This window comes from Phocoena phocoena, chromosome 9 (assembly GCF_963924675.1).
Source record: "Phocoena phocoena chromosome 9, mPhoPho1.1, whole genome shotgun sequence".
NCBI classification, from domain to species: Eukaryota; Metazoa; Chordata; class Mammalia; order Artiodactyla; family Phocoenidae; genus Phocoena; species Phocoena phocoena.
Window position 1 is genome coordinate 60,757,648 of NC_089227.1, and position 23,526 is coordinate 60,781,173.

Below are 23,526 nucleotides of genomic sequence, written 5' to 3' on the forward strand. Positions count from 1 at the left end.
GTAGATCCTCAATAAAGGGTAGTTTTCCAGCATGACGAATACTCTTCACACAGTCAAGTTTGATTTCCCTTTCCCTTTATTAGCCATTTTTCCCAGTTGACAGTATACAATACAAATGGCAGCAAAAGTAGTTTGTTCAGGTGGTATATGGACTAGGAACAAAATGAATAATAAACTACGCTCACCATATTCTGCTAATGAAAAAGACAAGCATATAAAAAAATTAATTACACCTTGTTATATGTCAGAAATCCAGTAGAAAGGAAAGACAGAGCTGGACACCCACTGAGTCACAATCATGGTAAGGCGAACATTTTGATAAGAGGGAATATTGTACGTCACGTTGTCCCCGTCACTCTGTCAGTCATTGGTGACGCGGCCATATGAGGCCCGAAACAGCGCACAGCTGCTCAGCACAGCATCCAAACCAAAGAATACAGCAAGGTCTTATATGTTGACCCATTATTTAAAAAATTCAAAATCATATTTTCCATTAATAGTGGAAAAATGGGTTGAGTACTTTACTGTAGCTTTGGATTTTGTGTTCAATATTTAAAGATGACATAACTTCCCTACACTTTTATTTCTCGAAAATAGGTTACTGGCAGGCTGAAAAGTGTTTTTGAATATCTCTGGAAAAGATTCCCTTCCACTTGTAAAATGGCAAACCTCTCTTATAAGCCTGTGGAAAGAATATTTAAGGGAGAGTGTTCAATAATGTTAGTTTTATCTAACTGTTGCTTCTTTGGGCCCACAACTGAGATTAAATGACAGGAATGGGGTTTTCATCAGAAGAAATCATTCTGGAAGTTAGAGGAAAAACAGAAAAAAAAACTGAATTAATTTACACAGCCTAACATATGATCATAATTTTCTTCACATGTGTTTATTGTTGGTAAAATTAAGAAAAATTCATATTTTAATCTGAAGTATATTCTCGTGAAATGTACGTGGCTGTGTGCTTAAATGTTTATGGAAATTTTCAGTTTTTGCTGTTCAGCCTGCTTTCAAAATATTCAAATATATTTGGCTTTTGTAACTTCGCTAATTAAACCTTCTAAAACAGATGGAATTATAGAAATTAGAGGTATCATTTTAATTGGTTTACGATCTATGTGACACACAGTGCCATTCATACTGTATAAACTATATACGAATGGCTTGATAGAGATAGCATGCCAATTAATTTTTCTTTAACTCTTTCAATTAAATCTTGTTGTCTTTGTTATTTAATCCCCTTTCCTTTAACCTGGCTCCAAGCAAGTCTGGTCAACCCTAACTGTGAAGATACAGGTTGTAACCTGAACCATATTGGAGAGTTTCTTTTTTTTTTTTTTTTTTTTTTCTTTTCCTGTATGCGGGCCTCTCACTGTTGTGGCCTCTCCCGCTGCGGAGCACAGGCTCCGGACGCGCAGGCCCAGCGGCCATGGCTCACGGGCCCAGCCGCTCCGCGGCATGTGGGATCTTCCCGAACCGGGGCACGAACCCGTGTCCCCTGCATCGGCAGGCGGACTCTCAACCACTGCGCCACCAGGGAAGCCCCATGGAGAGGTTCTTTTAGGATGACTGAAGGGTGGAGAGAATCTGAATTTACCTTCTTTCTAAAGAAAATAAATGACTTTAAGCCTTTAAGCCTGCGTGTGGCAGCCCCCTGGCGCGTTGCATAGATTAATCTTTCCTTTTAAAATATGATTGCCTAATGTATGTGAACAGTCACATTCCTCCGATTTTCTGGAATACCCTTGATTTCAAATATTCTGTTTTACCATCCCACTAAGAACACTTGCATCTATCAGATCTCATGTTCAGATGTTTGAGTTGAGATGGGGGGCTATAATCTCTGTACATAGATTTTTAGAAGATTTGTATAGGCTGCTTCATGTGTGTCTGTGTCCCTGAAGATCAAGAATCTGGTTGAACAAAGCTCACCCCAAGCCTCAAAGATTCTAATTTTAAGGCCCACAATGAAGGCCTTGATTAAATAAACCTGGTTTACCCAGCAAAATAACATGCCGTTTTAAAAGAAAAACACTAGACTACCTTTTTTGGGCTAATTTTTAACAAAATTAAACTTGACTGTTTCTTTCAAATATCTCAAGTTGCCATTTCAATGTGATTTTAAACACACTATTCCCCTTTGTTGCCATGGTAACAGGTTTGGGCCCTCATGGGTGACAGGATAGTATCACAGGACTGGTTCCTGTTTGAACACCCATGTTCACTGGGTCTTGCCTTGCAGTGCGAGGACAGGAGGTTGGAATCACCGCACTTCCCACAGCAAGGTAAACCCATGTATCAAATCACACTCAGAGCTGGGAAAATCGCCCACAGCAGGGACAGATTACCTCTTAGAGTCACTATGGAGAACGATTCGAATTCTAGCTTTAATGATCCCAGATAGAGCCCTTCTCCTCCCCACCAATGTGACATTTTGCAGACATTTTATATACCAAGGAAATATTTAATTGAAACGTGCTTCTGAGAATGCCTACCGAGCTGGCTCTAGGCATCTTGCAGTGTTGCAGGGGTCAATTAAAAGAACGAATCAACTGTTTTTAAAACTTTAAAATATTTTTTTAAAAAAGGCGGGGTAAAGAAAGTGGACAAAAAGTAATGTTAAATAGCATTGGAGCATGACTAATGGCGCTAGCATGTTAAAATCACTGGGAAAATGTCCTTGGAAGACAAATGAATTTTCAGCAGAATAATTAACTTAATTAACAAATTTGCATGCATATTCATCAGGCTATTGAAGTCTTTCCAGCCCAGCTTGATGAACGTTGGTGTAATAATTGTCTCATTTACATTCTGCAATCTACTACAATTTAGGGCATGCAAAAAAAGCCGACCTCTTCCCTTTGACTTTCTTTAGAACCCACACACTCCTAATAACAGGGCCATCACCCAGTCAGTGGCCTTAAATTCTGGCCTTTTGAGAGAAACCCCCCCAGGACAGCTGACTATGGTTTCCCCTACCCCCAGCCTTCCTCTTCATTTTTTTTTTTTTTCCTTTTGGCCCAGGTTCTCTGTTTTTGCCTCTGCTTGCTCTCCTGGGTAAATCTTGGCACCAGTTCTGACTTTAAATCTCCTGGGTCGCCAGACTGCATCATGTAAAAATTGCCATTTCCCTCTATCTCTGCAGGGCAATCTTTAAAGGCAGTAAGGTGTGACGCTCCAGACTGGCAGCTTGGCAAGACGGAGCCCATGGATACCAGCACACGGGAATCTGGACCGTTCACTCTGACAGCAGTCAGCACTGGGAACAAAAGGAATGGAGGGGAAAAAAAGAGCAAATGTATTTTTACATATTGTAGGCATATGGCCACAAGACCAGCAGAAATATATTTAATTACCAATTGCGTACATTGAGGAGAAAAACAGTGGGAAGGGAGAAAAAAAAACTGTGTACACAGCAATATTATTCTACTTTAACTTTTCACCTCATTTTTGTTGTTTGTTTTGTTTTGTTTTTTAGATGAAGATGAAAGGGATGTTGATTAGAATTGCGAAGGCTTATCTGCTGGAATCCTACCAAAGGTGATACGGGTTTTGACATGCCTTCCTGAATAGTGTAACATTACATAAGAAAATATAAAAGTTTTCTTTTAATTATTTTAATTATAAAATAATTGTACGAAGGTATTTTGGGGGGCCTGGTCGGGGAGACCTACCTGAAATACAACAATTAGACAACCTTACTGTTCTGTTAAAACTATACTTCTGATGTTACACATTCGTTTGGGCCTTAACAATGAACAAACCACCTTTGAAAATGTATAGTTTTGTTCTTTCTTATGAAATCAGAACAGTTCAGCCCCCATTTACTGTCTGCTAGGAAGCAGGCACTGTGCTAGCCAGTGGGATGAACCAGATCTACTCCCTGCATTCAAGAAGCTCATAGTCTAAGATGGAAGACAAGTACACATATGTATAATTATACTATTAAATTATTAAAGATATTAAAAGTATAACAAAAATTAAAAGTATAGGGACTTCCCTGGTGGCACAGTGGTTAAGAATCTGCCTGCCAATGCAGGGGATACCGGTTTGATCCTTGGTCTGGGAAGATCCCACATGCCGCGGAGCAACTAAGCCCGTGTGCCACAACTACTGAGCCTGTGCTCTAGAGCCTGGGAGCCACAACTACTGAGCCCACGTGCCACAACTGCTGAAGCCCCCGCACCTAGAGCCCGTGCTCCGCAACAAGAGAAGCCACCACAATGAGAAGCCCGTGCACCGCAACAATGAGTAGCCCCCGCTCGCCACAACCAGAGAAAAGCCCGTGTGCAGCAACGGAGACCCAAAACGCAGCCAAAAATACATAAAATTTAAACATAGTATAATTATAGTACACATACTAAAATATGTGCGTGTTATTAGGTAGGTATATTGATCCAGGGACCAGAGAGAATTGACTCTTACTTCAGCCTGGGAGTCAGTCACCCAGGAAGGCCAAGGAAGAGTTCACTAACCCCTGGAAGAGTTAATGAAAAGGTGCTTTTGGTCTGAGCAAAAGAGTAGATAAGAGGTCTCATGGACCCGCTGATCCTGTTGATTCTGTTTCCTCTGTGCCCTCTGAGGAGTGCTGGGGAGGGAGACCTTCAGCAGTAGGAGAGGCAGCAGCCCCAGCATTGAGGTAGGGTTGGGAGACCTGGCTGTATGATCAAGTTAGTAGCCATGGACTCTAGTTAGGAAGAGGAATCCCAAGGACCGAGGCAGGTAGACCTGATCCACCCAATTAGTGGCCAGGCCATGAGTTTCCCAGCCCTGATTAATATCTGGCATGTATGCCTCTCAGGTTGACATTTCTGAAACTCATGTGGGCAGTTCTCTTGCTTTTTCTTGCTGGCCTCTGAAGGGGTTTTGTTTTTAAATTTTTATTGGAGTATAGTTGCTTTACAGTGTTGTGTTAGTTTCTACTGTACAGCAAGGTGAATCAGCTCTACGTATATCCCCTCTGTTTTGGATTTCCTTCCCATTCAGGTCACCACAGAGCACTGAGTAGAGTTCCCTGTGCTATACAGTAGGTTCTCATAAGTTATGTATTTTATACATAGTATCAATAGTATATATATGTCAATTGGAAGGATGGATATAGAGAGGGTTCCAACCCTAGGGATGGTTTAGTTGTGATAACCACCAGAAGCTAGTCCCACCTTTACTGGAACAAGTTTGGTTTATTTGGGTCTTGACCCTGGAGAGGCCAACACCTAAGAAAGAGGCCAAGGTTATTGCAAGGCTCAAATGGACCCCATCTGAGCACATGAGTTGTGCTGACTCAGTAATTAGTGACTCAGGTGTGCTTGGGTAGGAATTAAAAGTTTTGAAATTGTCATGGATTAGGAGCTTGCTGGAAATTACCTTCCTATAGCCCAAATTTAAGGTACTTCTGGAAAATAAAGAGACTGCATCAGAAGAATTCTAAGGTCATTCATTCACTCACTCATTTATCCATCCATTCATTCATTTGTTCATCAGATTTATCCAACACCTACTATGCACCTGGTATTGTGCCACCTGTTGGCGATACGATGGTGAACGAGGTAGACAGACACAGTCCCTGCCTTTCCAAGGCTTCTAGTCTGGCTGTGGAGAGAGGTGATTAAGCAAGCAGAGATGACTAACTCCACCTGAGTATAAAAGATCAGGGGAGCACCTGGTAAGAACAGCTAACCCAGTATAGAGGGACCAGGAAATTTTCTGAAGAAAACAAGCCTAACGTTAAAGGTTTTAGCCGGAAAAGACAGCGAGGAGACCAACAACAACCATCCATTGAGGGCTTACCCTGTGATCAACACTTAAGTGACTTGCCCAAGGGCATTCTAAAGGAGGAAAAGTCTGAATTTTGCAAAACCAGACTCTATGTCCTTCATCACTTTGCTCCATTGTCAATACTGAAATTATTATTTAAGAGGCCCAAATGCTGGTCACAAACACATTGGGGACCAGATGGTAGATTTGGCTGCTCAATTGGCCACGTGGAGTTTGGAGCTTCAGCTTCTCAACCAGTAGAAAAAACCCAATCCAAACGATTGGGTAGTAGAGGGAGCTAGGTCTCTACCTGCACAATACAGAAGTTGTTTACACCCTGAATAACATATTCCAAACAACTTTCCTATTGTTTTTTTTTTTTTTGCAGTACGCGGGCCTCTCACTGTTGTGGCCTCTCCCGCTGTTGAGCACAGGCTCTGGATGTACAGGCTCAGTGGCCATGGCTCACGGGCCCAGCCGCTCTGCGGCATGTGGGATCTTCCCAGACCGGGGCATGAACCCGTGTCCCCTGCATCGGCAGGCAGACTCTCGACCACTGCGCCACCAGGGAAGCCCATTCCTATTGTTTAAGTAAGTCCACACCACTGGTTTTCAATTTGGTTGAAACATGCACATTTATGCCTTGAATAAAGTCTTCCTTGCCTGTTAAAAAAGCACCATGTGATGCTTTTAAAAGCTTGCAGAGTAAAGTAAGGATGATACTTACTACCAAAGGTCTAGAACAATGCCTTGATAAATTAGACACCTGCTTTTAAATTTCTAAAAGGTGTGACTCCAAATACATATATGTTGATATTTTGTCTCCCAGAAGCATATGGAATATCTTAAAGGAAAAGTAATTTTTAAAAGTTAAGATTCAAAGGAATATAAAGAGGAAGTTCATTTGAATAGGAATATGTATATTTCTTCTGAGCTTCCTAGAAGCCAAAGCAAAAAGGGAAACATGGAAAACTGCATAATTTTTTATTATCAAAAAGAAGGAAATACATTCTCAGGGAGAAAAAGTATTTGCTAAGACACAAATTCTGAAAGTAACATAGACTTCACCTTTGAAAGAAGGAAGGTAAAATTTAAGGTGTTTGTAATGGAGTGGCTCACAGTACAATTCAAGAACTGTAATGAAATACACCCTTTCCCTTAAACCTAGACTGGAGGAAGCATTCCAACCAAGGCACTATTAGTGGAAAGTCAGAGAACCACTATGCCCTGATGCACAGATCTGGGTTCAGAATGCAGCACTTATTAGTCTATTTGTTTATGTATTCATGAAGCAAACATTTGTTGATTACCTGATTTGGGCCATTCATGCTTGTAGGGCTGGAATTGAGTGATAAAAAGAAAAGAAAATTCCCTGCTCGCAGTCCAAATGAAAAAGATTCTAGAACATTAATATAAAATTTTATAGTTTTAATTGTTCCAATGATGTGTGATGGATGAATTATGGGTTACTCAACTTACATGATGCTTTATGGTTTACAGAATGTTTTCATACATCATTACAACCCAAGTATCCTTATTGGGACATTCCAGGTATAACTTAACATTCAGATTTAGACAGATGTTCCTGATTATATTATGAAAGTATTGTTTGTGCATATATTTTTCCATTAGAAAGGATATGCTTGAGAGCCTATTTCAGAACTTAGTAAGAATATCTGCTAGTTAATTCCACAAGAGACCTTAACATACTTTCATATGTTTGAGACTCGAAAGTTATACTGAGTGACACTTGGTTTAATGAACATCTTAATTTTCTTCACATCCCATGAAGTATGGCAGGACTTTTGGCAAATAGTGAGATCCTTGCGCGAGGCGCTGCTAGGAAATATTAATAATTGTTAAGTGATAACCACTTGTCTGTGTCTCAAGGCGATGATTGCTAGTCATATGGTCCACTCAGGCTCTCAGGCCCTTTATTATCCTTCCTCAGCATACCTATTGTGCACAGTGGGTGAAGAATTCTGCTTCTTTTCCAGTTAATTAACCCACATGCTAATGATACTGTTCCATCCTTGGTTAATTCAGAGCAACTTCCAGCTGTCTGCCTCCTGTCTACAAGAAGGAAGTAGCTGCAGACATTCACCAGTGCAGGCAGGCAATGGGCTGGTGGGATGACCATCTCATCCCATCTTGCCCATGACTTTCTTGGTTTTAGTGCTAAAAGTCCCAAATCATGGTAACCACCTCAGTCCTAGGCAAACAGGACCAGGATTGGTTACCCCAAGTGCAGGGAACTATCTGTATAATCGAAAAGCAACAAATGAACATCTCCATCACTGAGTAAAATACAAGGGGCATAGATAACGTTGGGTGCCCTGGTTTGGATTCCCCTAAGAGTCTGTCAGTAGTGGAGAAGTATTAGCAAATACAGAGCATCTGTGTGGAGCTGCATGGCCACAATGGTGGATCACTGGAATGAGAAGCAACATTGGCCTGCCATGCAGAGGAAAAGGAAATAGGTGGATCAACTTGGCTTGTGTCTTAAAAGTCAATCCAGTGTCTGTGAGTGTGGCTAAGAGGCTGCTGGGAGAGTTTTCTGTCTTCTTCAGTTCCCACATGCAGCCTTATAAGCAACCCAGTTAATTGAAGAAATCTGGGGGTCCCCATCTACCTGACTAATTATATTTTATATATTTGAAATTGCTTCTCACCTTTCTGATTTAGCCTAAATAATTTAAATTCCATTCATATTTTTTATTCTTACAAAAACTTTTTGGGATAGGTTTCATTTCTTTCTCATTCTGTCATTTTCCCTTTAGAATTGGTTTATTTAATTTCTTCACCCTTGTTGATGTATAATTGTCAAATGAAATTGTAAGGTATTTAAAGTGTATGATCATTTTATATAAGTATACATTGTTCATTTTTTTCAATTTTAATAATAGTTTTATTCAAAACTTTTTAAAGACTAATAGATTTAATTCATTCTTTTCAAGTCCTCCTGCCTAATAGGCATTGGGTAAAGGGGGAGAAGAGTCTAAGATTTGGGGAAAGAAAGATACAGATATAAATCTTGGCCCTGAAATTTACTATAGATGTGCTCATGGGTAAGTTACTCAATGTCTCTGAATCTTGAGTAAGGAGCATATTTACTATGAGCAGTAATTTTATCATTATTATTAGTATTACCCCACGAGAAATAAGATGTGTGAAATTCTTTCTCCCCACCTATCCCTGTCCCCAAATACAGTCAATGAAAGATCATTTTGTCATATTAAAAAAAAAACTCTAATAATAAAAAGAACAGAATAAGAACCAAAAACATGCTAAAGGGACAAGAGATAAGCTAAGCAAGACTATTATGATTGAGCCAAAACCTTAGTAGCGAGCTTCTTGGAAACAAAAGCAGAACACCATAGTCATATCCTATTCCAGTAAAATAAAATATAAAATGAAATCTTATAAGGTAAGAAATATTATTTTAATTATAATATGAAGTATTACATGATTCTGTCTATCAGAGACAGTGAAATACACAGTAGAAATTTTACAGTAGACAGAGAAGGGCCTCTGTGTCCTATTTCTTCTATTGACTGCAAATTAAAAGCTATGAATGTAGGGTTGTGTTGAAGGTTCCTAAAGGTATTCTACAGAGAACTGAAAGAAGATAGCCCAGACATCTGTTTTCTAATAAAATGAATAAATGCAGCAATACAACCTAAAGAAACTAGAGAAATCATTTGGTTTATGTTCTTTCTGTAATCATTTTCCAATGTGAGTTGTCATGGTTTACTTCGATGTTACATGAGCTTCCCAACTGGTCTCTTGACTCCAATCTTTCCCACCTTGACACTCTTTCTTTATATTGCAGCCTGTGTAGTATGTCTTTTTTCTTTTCTTATCTTTTTTTTTTTTTGCGGTACGTGGGCCTCTCACTGTTGTGGCCTCTCCCGTTGCGGACCACAGGCTCCGGATGCGCAGGCTCAGTGGCCATGGCTCACGGGCCTAGCTGCTCCGCGGCATGTGGGATCTTCCTGGACCGGGGCATGAACCCGCGTCCCCTGCATCGGCAGGAGGACTCTCAACCACTGCGCCACCAGGGAAGCCCTGGAGTAGGGATTTAAACATAAAGAAACAAAACACAGGAGAACTAGGAGAAAATAAAAATACATTGTTTGCTTTTAAATTAATAGTTATTTTTTAAAGTTTTTAGAATTTTAGGTTTACAGAAAAATTGTACAGAAAGTACAGGGTTCCCATATGCCCCTTCCCCCTCTTCCCCTCACAGTTGCTCCAATTAGTAACATCTTGCATTGGTACATTTGTCGTCATTGATGAACCCATATTGATACATTATTATTAACTAAGTCGTAGTTTACATTAGGGCTCACTTTGTGTTATACAGTTATTAGGATTTTGACAAATGCATTGTGTTATGTATCCACCATTACAGTATTACACAGGTAGTCTCACAAAAAAATCTCCTAAGCTCCACCTATTCATCCCTGTTGAGCCCCTGGAAACCACTGAATATATATTTTTTTACTACCTATATAGTATTGCATTTTTCCAGAGTGTCACTTAGTTGGAATCACACAGTATGTAGGCCTTTTAGACCGAATTCTTTCATTTAACAATACGAATTTAAGGTTTCTCCATGTTTTTTCATGATTTAATAACTTATTTCTTCTTAACTCTGAATAATATTCCATTGCATGGATGTACCATAGTTTATTTCTCCATTTACATATTGATGCACTAGATATTTTTAAAGGAAAATTTGTAATATTCATTAAAACAAAATAAAACAAAACATGTATTTTACTTTTTTTGAATTTTTAAATTTTATTTTACTTATTTTTTATACAGCAGGTTCTTATTAGTTATCCATTTTATACATATTAGTGTATATGTGTCAATCCCAATCTCCCAGTTCATCCCACCAGCACCACCCACCCCTCCACTTTCCCCCCTTGGTGTCCATATGTTTGTTCTCTACATCTGTGTCTCTATTTCTGCCCTGCAAACCTGTTCATGTGTACCATTTTTCTAGGTTCCACATATATGCGTTAATATATGATATTTGTTTTTCTCCTTCTTACTTACTTCACTCTGTATGACAGTCTCTAGATCCATCCACGTCTCTACAAATGACCCAGTTTCATTCCTTTTTATGGCTGAGTAATATTCCATTGTATATATGTACCACATCTTCTTTATCCATTCGTCTGTCGATGGGCATTTAGGTTGCTTCCATGACCTGGCTATTGTAAATAGTGCTGCAGTGAACCTTGGGGTGCATGTGTCTTTTTGAATTATGGTTTTCTCTGGGTATACGCCCAGTAGTGGGATTGCTGGGTCATCTGGTAATTCTAGTTTTAGTTTTTTAAGGAACCTCCATGCCATTCTCCACAGTGGCTGTATCAATTTACATTCCCACCAACAGTGCAAGAGGGTTCCCTTTTCTCCACACCCTCTCCAGCATTTGTTGTTTGTAGATTTTCTGATGATGCCCACTCTAACTGGTGTGAGGTGATACCTCATTGTAGTTTTGATTTGCATTTCTCTAATAATTAGTGATGTTGAGCAGCTTTTCATGTACTTCTTGGCCATCTGTATGTCTTCTTTGGAGGAATGTCTATTTAGATCTTCTACCCATTTTTTGATTGGGTTGTTTGTTTTTTTAATATTGAGCTGCATGAGCTGTTTATATATTTTGGAGATTAATCCTTGATTCATTTGCAAATATTTTCTCCCATTCTGAGGGCTTTTTTCATCTTGTTTGTGGTTTCCTTTATTTTGCAAAAGCTTTTAAGTTTCATTGGGTCCCACTTGTTTATTTTTGTTTTTATTTCCATTACTGTAGGAGGTGGATCAAAAAAGATCTTGCTGTGGTTTATGTCACAGAGTGTTCTTCCTATGTTTTCCTCTAAGAGTTTTACAGTGTGTGGTCTTACATTTAGATCTTGAATCCATTTTGAGTTCATTTTTCTGTATGGTGCTAGGGAGTGTTCTAATTTCATTCTTTTGCATGTAGCTGTCCAGCTTTCCCAGCACCACTTATTGAAGAGAATGTCTTTTCTCCATTGTATATCCTTGCCTCCTTTGTCATGGATTAGTTGACCATAGGTGCATGGGTTTATCTCTGGGCTTTCTATCCTGTTCCATTGATCTGTATTTCTGTTTTTGTGCCAGTACCATATTGTCTTGATTACTGTAGCTTTGTAGTATAGTCTGAAGTTAGGGAGTCTGATTCTCCAGCTCCGTTTTTTTCCCTCAAGATTGCTTTTTTCTCTTCGGGGTCTTTTGTGTCTCCATACAAGTTTTAAGATTTTTTGTTCTAGTTTGGTAAAAAATACCACTGATTGGGCTTCCCTGGTGGCGCAGTGGTTGAGAGTCTGCCTGCCGATGCAGGGGACACGGGTTTGTGCCCCGGTCCAGGAAGATTCCACATGCCATGGCGCGGCTGGGCCCGTGAGCCATGGCCGCTGAGCCTGCGCATCCGGAGCCTGTGCTCCGCAACGGGAGAGACCACAACAGTGAGAGGCCCGCGTACTGCAAAAAAAAAAGAAAAAAAGAAAAAAATACCACTGCTAATTTGATAGGGATTGAATAGAATCTGTAGATTGCTTTGTGTAGTATAGTCATTTTCACAATGTTGATTCTTCCAATCCAAGAACATGGTATATCTCTCCATCTGTTTGTGTCATCTTTAATTTCTTTCATGAGTTTCTTATAGTTTTCTGAGTACAAGTCTTTTTACCTCCGTAGGCAGGTTTATTCCTAGGTATTTTATTCTTTTTGTTGCAATGGTGAATGAAATTCTTTACTTAATTTCTCTTTCTGATCTTTTGTTGTAGAATGCAAGAGATTTCTGTGAATTAATTTTGTATCCTGCAACTTTACCAAATTCATTGATTAGCTCTAGGAGTTTTCTGGTGGCATCTTTATGATTCTGTATGTATAGTACCATGTCATCTGCAAACAGGGACAGTTTTAATTCTTCTTTTCCAATATGTATTCCTTTTATTTCCTTTTCTTCTCTGATTGCCATGGCTAGGACTTCCAAAACTATGTTGAATAATAGTGGTGAGAGTGGACATCCTTGTCTTGTTCCTTAGCTTAGAGAAAGTGCTTTCAGTTTTTCACCATTGAGAATGATGTTTGTTGTGGGTTTGTTGTACATGGCTTTTATTACGTTGAGGTAGGTTTCCTCTATGCCCACTTTCTGGAGAGTTTTTATCATAAATGGGTGTCGAAGTTTGTCAACAGCTTTTTCTGCATCTATTGAGATGATCATATGGTTTTTATTCTTCAATTTGTTAATATGGTGTATCACATTGATTGATTTGTGTATATTGCAGAAACCTTGCATCCCTGGGATAAATCTCACTTGATCATGGTGTATGATCTTTTTAATTTGTTGTTGGATTCTGTTTGCTAGTATTTTGTTGAGGATTTTTGCATCTATATTCATCAGTAATATTTGTCTGTAATTTTCTTTTTTTGTAGTATCTTTGTCTGATTTTCGTATCAGGGTGATGGTGGCCTCATAGAATGAGTTTGGGAGTGTTCCTTCCTCTGCCATTTTTTGGAAGAGTTTGAGAAGGATGAGTGTTAGCTCTTCTCTAAATATTTGATAGAATTCACCTGTGAAACCATCTGGTCCTGGACTTTTGCTTGTTGGAAGATTTTTAATCACAGTTTGAATTTCATTACTTGTGATTAGTTTGTTCATATTTTCTATTTCTTCCTGGTTCAGTCTTGGAAGCTTACACGTTTCTAAGAATTTGTCCATTTCTTCCAGGTTGTCCATTTTATTGGCATAGAGGTGCTTGTAGTAGTCTCTTAGGATGCTTTGTATTTCTGCAGTGTCCGTTGTAACTTCTCCGTTTTCATTTCTAATGTTATTGATTTGAGTCCTCTCCCTCTTTTTCTTGATCAGTCTGGCCAATGGTTTATCCATTTTGTTTATCTTCTCAAAGAACCAGCTTTTAGTTTTATTGATCTTTGCTGTTGTTTTCTTTGTTTATATTTCATTTATTTCTGCTCTGATCTTTATGATTTCTTTCCTTCTACTAATTTTGGGTTCTGTCTGTTCTTCTTTATCTAGTTCCTTTAGATGTAAGGTTAGATTGTTTATTTGAGATTTTTCTTGTTTCTTGAGGTAGGCTTGTATTGATATAAACTTCCCTCTTAGAACTGCTTTTGCTGCATCCCATAGGTTTTGGATTGTCGTGTTTTCATTGTCATTTGTCTCTAGGTATTTTTTGATTTCCTCTTTGATTTCTTCAGTGATCTCTTGGTTATTTAGTAATGTATTGTTTAGCCTCCAAGTGTTTGTGTTTTTTATGTTCCCCCCCCCGTAATTGATTTCTAATCTCATAACATTGTCATCGGAAAAGATGCTTGATATGATTTCAATTTTCTTAAATTTACCAATGTTTGATTTGTGACCCAAGATGTGATCTACCCTGGAGAATGTTCTGTGTGAACTTGAGAAGAAAGTGTAGTCTGCTATTTTTTGGATGGAATGTCCTATAAATATCAATTAAATCTATCTGATCTATTGTGTCATTTTAAACTGTGCTTCCTATTTAATTTTCTGTCTGGATGATCTTCTATTGGTGTAAGTGAGATGTTAAAGTCCCCCACTATTACTGTGTTACTGTCGATTTCCTCTTTTATAGCTGTTAGCAGTTACCTTATGTATTGAGGTGCTCCTGTGTTGAGTGCATATATATTTATAATTTTTATATCTTCTTCTTGGATCGATCCCTTGATCATTATGTAGTGTTCTTCCTTGTCTCTTGTAACAACCTTTATTTTAAAGTCTGTTTTATCTGATATGAATATTGCTACTCCAGCTTTCTTTTGATTTCCATTTGTATGGAATATCTTTTTCCATCCCCTCCCTTTCAGTTTGTATGTGTCCCTAGGTCTGAAGTGGGTCTCTTGTAGACAGCCTATATATGGGTCTTGTATTTGTACCCATTCAGTGAGCCTGTGTCTTTTGGTTGGAGCATTTAATCCATTTACATTTAAGGTAATTATTGATATGTATGTTCCTATTACCATTTTCTCAATTGTTATGGGTTTGTTTTTGTAGGTCCTTTTCTTCTCTTGTGTGTCCCACTTAGAGAAGTTCCTTTAGCATTGTTGTAGAGCTGGTTTGGTGATGCTGAATTCTCTTAGTTTTTTGTTGTGTGTAAAGCTTTTGATTTCTTCATCGAATCTGAATGAGATCCTTGCCGGGTAGAGTAATCTTGGTTGTAGATTCTTGCCTTTCGTCATATATATTCGTAAATATTTCATGCCACTCCCTTCTGGCTTGTAGAGTTTCTGCTGAGAAATCAGCTGTTAACCTTATGGGAGTTCACTTGTATGTTATTTGTCATTTTTCCCTTGTTGCTTTTAATAATTTTTCTTTGTCTTAATTTTTGTCAATTTGATTACTATGTATATTTGTGTGTTTTTCCCTGGATTTATCCTGTCTGGGACTCTCTGTGCTTCCTGGATTTGTGTGGCTATTTCCTTTCCCATGTTAGGGAAGTTTTCAACTATAATCTCTTCAAATATTTTCTTGGGTCCTTTCTCTCTCTCTTCTCCTTGTGGGACCCCTATAATGCAAATGTTTGTGTGTTTAATGTTGTCCCAGATGTGTCTTAGGCTGTCTTCATTTCCTTTCATTCTTTTTTCTTTATTCTGTTCCTCGGCAGTGAATTCCACCATTGTGTCTTCCAGGTCACTTATCCATTCTTCTGCCTCAGTTGTTCTGCTATTGATTCCTTCTAGTGTTTTTTTCATTTCAGTTATTGTATTGTTCATCTCTGTTTGTTCTTTAATTCTTCTAGGTCTTTGTTAAACATTTCTTGCATCTTCTCAGTCTTTGCCTCCATTCTTTTTCCAAGGTCCTGGATCATCTTCACTTTCATTATTCTGAATTCTTTTTCTGGAAGGTTGCCTATCTCCACTTCATTTAGTTGTTTTTCTGGGGTTTTATCTTGTTACTTCATCTGGTACATAGTCCTCTGCCTTTTCATTTTGTCTGTCTTTCTGTGAATGTGGTTTTCCTTCCACAGGCTGCAGAATTGTAGTTCTTCCTGCTTCTGCTGTCTGCCTTCTGGTGGATGAGGCTATCTAAGAGGCTTGTGCAAGCTTCCTGATGGGAGGGAGTGGTTGTGGTTAGAGCTGGGTGTTGTTCTGGTAGGCATAGCTCAGTAAAACTTTAATCCACTTGTCTGCTGATTGGTGGGGCTGGGTTCCGTCCCTGTTGGTTGTTTCACCTGTGGCGACCCAGCACTGGAGCCTACCCAGCTCTTTGTTGGGGCTAATTGCAGACTCTGGGAGGGCTCACACCAAGGAAAAACAAAACATTTATTGAGAGCCTACCATGGGCCAAGCCCTCTCCTCGAGTCTTGGGATGTATCAATGAGCAAAATATGCAATGATCTTTGCTCTTGGGAAGCTATATGAACGTGGAAGGAGATAGACACACAGAAAATAAAGAAGAGAAACAATAAATAGATAAATTTTAACGTATACTGAAAGTGGTAATTGCTATGGCAAAGTATAAAAGAGAGCAAAGTAAGGGAATTGGGAGTGTGGGGGCTGGTGAGATAAGGCAGCAAGTGGCAATTGTGAATAAGGTGTCAGAGCCCTATAAGAAGATGATACTTACGCCCAGAGTTGGTGGAGATCAGTACAAACAGATGGCCTGTAAATGTAAAAATTTTAGACTTACTACTAATATAAAAGGCAAATTCAAACAATGTTACAATATTTCACTTATTAAATTGGCAAAAGCTTTTAAAAATACAGGGTCAATTATGTTATGTGGAGATTTCACACAGTAATAAAAACTAGTAACTTCTATAATCATTATTGAAGGAAATGGTGTAATATGGAGTCTTAACAATGTTTAAACACAGTCATTCTACATCTATAAATGAATGGTTAAAAGGTAATCAGGGATCTAACAAAACGGTGTAAAGATTATTTAATTGTAATTTTAAAATTTGGAAATAGCTACAATTTCTATAATGAGGATAAAATTAGAAATTATTATGGTACATTCAATTAATATAATGCTATGCCATCTTTAAAAATGATGAAATCATTTTTGAAGAATATTTAATGATTTGGGAAAGTGCTTATGCATAGAAAATGTTCCAAAAGAAATATACCAAATGTTAGCAGTAGTTATAAACCTTGGGTGGTGGGATTGTGGATGCTTAAAAATAATTTCTTTTGATATTTATGTATAATACGTTACAAAATTCATGCATAATACATATATGGTACAAAATACATGATGAAAAATGAAAATTTCAGAAAAGTAAAAAGAAAATAAAAATAGTTTTGGTTTATTTCTCCTAATTCTATTTGTTGTTTTACTTTCTTCTTCTGGATCAATTATCACTTGTCTTTTTTCTTTGCTCCTTCCTTTGTCCCTCTCTTTCTGCTTCTACCTCCTCCTCCACCTTCTGCTGCTTCTTCTGATGTTCACGGGGCAAAGGGTATTCACGTATTTTATTCACTGCCAGATTACACTCCTGGAAGGCATCTATAATTTCACCCTTTCTCCTCATCCTCACCAGCACTTTCTATATATAATTTAACTTTCCTGTTTTTGCTATTTGGACAGATGAAGAGTCATGTCTTGTTCTGAATTGCATTTCTGTGATTTCCAGTGAGACTGAACTCCTTTTCATGTTCTTACTAGTTTTTTGGCTTTGCCTTCCTGTGAATGCAGTTTATAGTTCCTTTGCCCATTTTCTGGGGGTTGGGGGTGGGGGGGGTTGTTCATTCGTTTGCCCCTCCCTCCCTCCCTCCCTCCCTCCCTCCCTTCTTTCCTTCCTTCCTTCGTCCTTGCTGACTTGGAGGCATTCCTTGCTGGTCTGGATGGCAATCTCTTGTAAGTTTAAGCAATTCAAATATTTTCTCTCAACTTATGCCCTTCCTGTAAACTTTGCTATGCTGTCCTCTTTAGAAGAAATTCTTGAATTTTGATCCATCAATCTTTAATTGACTCACCAATATTTCCATGTAGAACATCACTTAGATCATCAGTTAGATCTTTGAATTTCTGTGTCCATCATTTTTTCTCTCCCCATTTCCATTTTTGTCTTTTCCCTCTTTATTCTATAATGAATTCTCAAGTTTGTCCTCTGTATTACTTATTCGTATGTCAATGCCAATTCTGCTATTTCTGCCTTAAGTAACGGCTTAATTCTGCCTTTTGAAATCTTCTTTTCCTGATAGCCATGTCTTACTTCAGTAAACCCTACTTTATTCTCATCTTATTGCTTATAGGTCTATTTTATCATTAACCTTCTTTTTCCATTTCATCTCGTCATTTATTGAGATATAAACTTCTTTTTTTTTTTTTTTGCTTCTTTGAGCAAAAATGTCTAGAGGTATCCTTTTTCTGAGTCTTTCAGAAGGTGTTACCTTTCTCTTAATCCCCCCTACTTTTTAGGTTGCTCTATCCTTACCTGGGGAGCTGGTGGGACGGTACCCCTGTGCTCTGACCACTTCTGTAGTGGCTGAATCCACTTCCTGGAGTCACAGATGGAAGGTAGGTTGGTGAGTCCAGTGCCTCACATGTTTCCTGTCTAGTTCTGCTCCCTAAGACAGAAATGGGATCCCCTCCTACGTCCATCGCCAGCTCTCAAGCGCATGAAACAGATGGACTGCATGGAAAACTATAGCCTTGGTTTTACTGCTTCTATTTCTATCTTCTCCCAGGCCTATTTTGTTTTATTTATGGAGACTACTATGCTGGTAGCCCACAACCTAAGTCTTGCCCAGGTGTTTTCTGAAGAGTTGAAGTCTCTGGATATAGATAGGGGTGAGGTGGGGGTGAGTGAAATGAGAAATTACCATCTGGCTGTCCTAAAAAATAACATGAGCTCAGTGAAGGGCTAGATGGCTAGTTTGCTGATCGGTAGAGTTCATGTGTTTCTCAGCTAAGCATTGTACACTGGAGGAGAAAAAACAGATTTTTCTTCCTTCGTTCAGGTATACAGGGTTTTGTTTTGTTTTGTTTTTCCTTTAGAAACAAAGCCCACAGTGTCCTTTGTTGTGGCATGGTGTTTATGAGTCTGGTTATAGTGGCATTAAAGCCAGATTCTCCTAGTATTTGGAAACAGGCTCATTGTTCTAGTTTTCACCGGTGTTACGAATTTTCATCTTTGTGTGTCTTCAGAGATATTTTAATGAGGCATTGAGAAAGACCAGGAATCACTTAAAGCTGATCCACTTATTTAAGAAGCCACAGTTTCATTTCTCGCCCTGGAGGAGCAGTGATCTCTGTGCGGAAAGTTCTTCAAGGGATGCCGCAGGCCGGGCCAGGCTGCTTCTCAAAGAATAACAGGCTTGAAACTGCTCCAGATATTTGCACAAGCAATTCTCTATGAAAGAGAAAAATTTGCCTGAGAATTTCTGAAATTTGATATTATTAATGCCCACTTCCACCATATAAAAAGTTTTAATATGGCTTCTCCTAAAGGTATGAACTTTAGAGACATTGCGTCTTGATGAATCCATTCTAGTAGATGAAAATACAAAAATGAATAAAGTCTGGTTGTATGGATACTGAGTGACAGAAGGAAGCAAAGAATAATATAAATGAGATACATAACACATGGGGAGTGCTGTATGGTTTAACATGTTGTTCTGTGGATGGACTTATTTGGTATCATTGCTTTTTGTTTGGGGGCCAAAAGCCAAAGAAAAACAATAGGTGTTAATAGCTCTTATTTCAACATGAGAAATACACCAGCTGTATATAAGTTTGCCAAATAAAATAGAACTTGCTCAGTTAAATTTGAATTTCAGATAAACAAGGAATAATTTTTTTTAGCATGAGTATGCCCCACATTTACAGGACTTGCAAAAGGTGGTGTCTGAGCATTTTTAGTGACACATTGAATATATTGTTATCAAAGGGTAGAGGCTGAGGAGTCCAGGTGATAGAGTTTGGTGTCATTCCCATTGTCCCCACCCTCATGGGAGAGAGGAGGGTGTGCTTCCTTCTATAAACCCCTCCTGAGAAAGGCCTGAAGAACCTGCAGCCTGGAGAGAGCGGGAGCTGATGGGGTTATGTGCCTGGTAGACTCAAATTAAAGACTGGCAGGGGTCATCTGCTTGGCAGTGAGCAAGGGTGAGAGGGTGTGTTAAAAGCAAGATGCACCTCCCTGGAGAACAGGACAGAGAGGCCTATTTCTCACGGGTCGGACATGGGTCCCCTGGCAGGGACTGGAACTGCAGGTTATTTGAAAATGAGATCCACTCAGGAGGGCTTCCTTCCAGATGAAGAGACTTTGGCAGAAAGAGACCTTCCAGTTGCAGGCACTGAGGAGGTTGCTATAAGGTGCCACCCGGAGGAGAACTGAGGGAGCTCAAGGCTAATGTCCTCAAGGAAGAACTTTCTGTGGGATTTATGAAAACGTCCCAGAGCAGCAATCATCTAAAGGTCAGGGAGCGCCAGTGGAGATCATTCATTCATTCACTCATTCATTCATTCCTTATCAAAAATTTCTACTACATGCTGGGTATGCAGGGTTCTCCGTGCTTTGGATACATCAGACGACACAGCAGACACAGATACTTGCTCTTGAGTAGCAAAGGGGTGGCAGACAGTGAACTAAACATGATAAATACATAGACTATAGAGTATGTTAGAAAGTAACTATTGCTATGCTATTTTCTTAGAGCAGAGGCTGGGCCTTGGGGGTGCCAGGGGAGCTGGGGTGCAGGCCTTCATTAGCAAGGTAGGTATTGATTGGAGTGCTCAGGGCTCCTTGTGGAAGGCTGCATCACCTTATGTGATATGTCAAGTGGGCATGCATCCCGTTCACTTAAAATCACCATAAATAAATTAATGCATATGACCAGTGGTCATACGTCATTCTTAAATATCCTTTCAATTGGTCGAAAGAGAGCACAGTCATAGTAAATAGGAAATTTCCCCAGTCAGAACTGTCATTTCGTACAGAGAAACCTAAGAGAGACTCAAAGGAAAAAAAAAAACAGCTGGGGAAAAAGTTAATGTCAAGTTTTCCTCTTTGGTTCCTCCATCTACCTGGATCCTGGGAAAGATGGTATTAGGAGGGATACGAGTGTACAGTGAAAGAGGCTGAAATGAAAGGCCGTTTTCTATTGGAAATGGAAGAGAACTAATAGAAAGAATGACCCAGAAATGGGGGAGGGTGGCAGTAAAAAAGACCAACATTTCTAAAGGCTGGTTTGAATGAGAGTTAAACAGGAAAAATAATATATTTGAAGTATTTAAATAGCTTTTTAATTATTTTAATTTATCAAAATAGTGCTTCTCCGAATACAATTCTGTGCCAAGTCTGACTTCAAAGTTAGGGAGCCATCTCAGTTCACGCAGGTTACCAAAGGTCATGTTCATAGCAGGATGGCTTTGAAGGAGTTGAAGATCCCCAGGGAACGTGTAAATGAAATGTGGTTATACCATCAACAATAATGGACTAAGTGTACATGTAGCAACAAGGATAGATTTTACAATATGCGGTGACATAAAAATGGAAAATGATTAATAGCATAACACCATGATAATAATTAAACACACACACATAAAACAACTACTCTGCATTTTTTATGCTACACGATGCCTACACAGACATAGCGAACGTAGACACAAAGGCTCAATAATAATAATACTAGAGTGGTTGGCAAGGAAAGGAGGGGAATTAAGAGTGGAAATGGGGGTCTTCCCTGGTGGCGCAGTGGTTGAGAGTCCGCCTGCTGATGCAGGGGATGCGGATTCGTGACCCGGTCCGAGAAGATCCCACATGCCGCGGAGCGGCTGGGCCCGTGAGCCATGGCCGCTGAGCCTGCGCGTCCGGAGCCTGTGCTCCGCAAAGGGAGAGGCCACAACAGTGAGAGGCCCGCGTACCGCAAAAAAAAAAAAAAAAAAAAAAAAAAAGAGTGGAAATGCGGAAGGAACGGCATTGAACAGCCACTGATATTGTGCCACATCAGACCCTAGATGCCTGCAACAGATGGAAGCCTTAGGTTTCTCCCGGCCATCCTCTTAAAGTAAGTTTGCAACTTCCCAGTAATGGGGTTTTGCACTGGGCTGTAGGTGCCATGGCAGGTCCCAGGCTACCATCTGGCTCCGGTCCATGGGGGACTAGTACTAGGCAGCAGCCTTTCCTCTAGGGCAGACCGTCAGACCTCTCTTGCCAATGAGACTTGGGTCTTGATCCGTGTCCCACATCTTTCATCTTCTCTACAACTCACTGATGGTGTGATGATTAGCTAAAGGAGAAACACTCTTCCTATATTTTAGATTCTAATTGGGGAATTGTTTTGCTGAGTTTTCAGCAGTCCAGCATGGTATTACCTTTCTTGCCAACTCATGCTTGCACTTAATCCTACCAACTTCTCCTGATACCGCATGTGAAATCTAGTTAGAGATGGAAACAATTTGTCTTCTGCCCACCACTGGGAGATCAAATTGCTTGCGTTCAAATGTTGTGTGGCTTATATAATAGAAATTGTTTTTACCATATATTGTATTTTAAATTGGTTTTCATCCTCAAACAGTAAAGAAAGCACAGTTTAACTATTTTAGTATGGAATTCAGTTTTCCAAATGTAGTATATTTTCTTATTTCAAACTAGAATATATTTTCTTATTCAACCTAGAATTGTTTCATTCATTAAACAATACTTATTAAACATCTATCATGTGTCAGGACCTAATGTTTAAAGAGCCCTGGTTTAAAAAGGTAAAAAGTCATGATTCCTACCTCCATGAACTTCACAGTCTACCCGAGAGACTATTATAATACATTAAAGCAATTGCTATAAGTGTATAGTAGCATAAGAAAAAATGTTCCTTGCCGAATTAAAGAAAACTTTACAGAGGAAAATCTTTAGCCAAGTCTTGAAAGACAGTTCAACAAGAGACAGAGCGAGTGAAGAAGGGCTGTGAAAGGGTACTTGACAGACAGAATGACTCTATTTTGGGACAGAGCAAATCAGGAATGAGGATGCTGAGATGGAGTTCCCGTCCCTGGTTCTCAGCACAGCCATTGCAAATCTCTTAGGTCTTAGAGGAACTTTGGTTGAGGAATCCTTACAGATCATTGATTGCAGCAGATTTGCGAAAAGTTTTTGTTTGCTTCAAAAAGAACCACGGATTTGAGAACCGGTATGCGTTGCAAAAATTCCAGCTAATGTATCACAATTACAGAAACACCTGTTCTAGATATGGCAATATTTTTGTTGTTGTTGATTCGCTAGGCTGAGTACATCAAAAGTAACTTCTTCATTTAAAAATTAATGAATAAATGATATTCCTGGCTTCAATTCCCCCTCTCCAAAAGTTTAAAAAACGTTTAGGTTGAAAAAGCCATGAATTTTTGTAGTTCCAGAAAAATCTCACAGTGAGCACTGACTCACAAACTACTGCAGAAGCACCATTTCTTCAAATATTAACAGTTGATCAAGTAAAATAAGTAAATTTAGATTTGACCTGATGGATTCTAGTTTCTTGCATGGAACTAAAATTTTAACAGTTTTTATTTTAAACTCTGAGAGCCCTAGTCAACTCTATCTGGTAACAATAAAAAAGCATAGTGTCTTTTTATCTGGTTTGGATCTATATAAATAGAGTCCTTGGAATGGAATATGAGGCCACTTGTTGTTCAGTGATATTGTCCCTTTGGTTTTAAATATTTGTCAGATGTTATTTTAAATTGTGATTATTATCAATTTTTTTACAGATACCTAGAGGGTACAGAAATGAATAATATTTGAAATTTTTAAAATGTGA